Here is a 926-nt window from a genome sequence, read left to right as displayed (position 1 = left end):
AGACTAGAGAATAATTTTTGTATCATGCTTCTTTAAACATTTGCGTCATGAAACTGCGAATTGTGTTGAAAGATTGTTCGCTAAGCGCCTCACAAACTTGCATTATTTTGAGATTGTTTCTATATAAAGCTAGATAACTGCATGGTAGCGACCTTGATGTTCACAAGTGAAGAACGGGCATCAAATCCCGTCCAGATCGCTTCCTCATGGGCAGGAATAACTATTCAGCTATGGGCTAGATTTACTTAAGGAAACTAGAACTGGAAGACCGCTTGAAAAGAAGTTATATATCAGGGTGTTAACCAGGATTTTTGATACAAAATATGCGAATTTATAATACAGAATTGACAAGTTCATCAAGATAACGACGTGCTCAGGCATATAATTTATACTTTTTTCGTTTAGATCCTATCAACTAGTGCTGTAAAATATCCAGATAATGCTAACAATCTCCTGAGTTTCCCATACGATACGATACGATAGAAAATATTGTTTCAACAAACTTGTCCAACAAACCATCAACATTCGATCGATTCAACAACTCTCTGAAATAGTCAATTACAAGCCAGTTAAAATCAACATTCTAGAGCATCATTAATATGGTCTTACTCAGCCAACAAAACTCATTATTTTCTAATCTTTTTTTTATTTAAAGCGTATGATGGTGGCTAGCCTTGCCGGTCAATTTATATGAACAGCTTGAAGCATTCTCAGCCCCAAAACATACAAAGAAATATATAAAATTTTACTTATTGTTAGTAAGTAAGTTGTACGCGTGATAAGCAGCTATTTGCATACATTTAGGCGCTTCAAAGGAACACAAATTCGCGGTTTGGTATTGATTTGCATTTTTAGGATGAAAATTTTGCTATTTTAAAAAGTAAAACCTAAAAATCTATAAGAGTCTTCAAATCATTGCTTATTGA

Source organism: Anopheles stephensi, chromosome X, assembly GCF_013141755.1.
Source record: "Anopheles stephensi strain Indian chromosome X, UCI_ANSTEP_V1.0, whole genome shotgun sequence".
In the NCBI taxonomy this organism is placed as follows: Eukaryota; Metazoa; Arthropoda; class Insecta; order Diptera; family Culicidae; genus Anopheles; species Anopheles stephensi.
Note: the sequence above shows the minus strand (reverse complement) of the source record.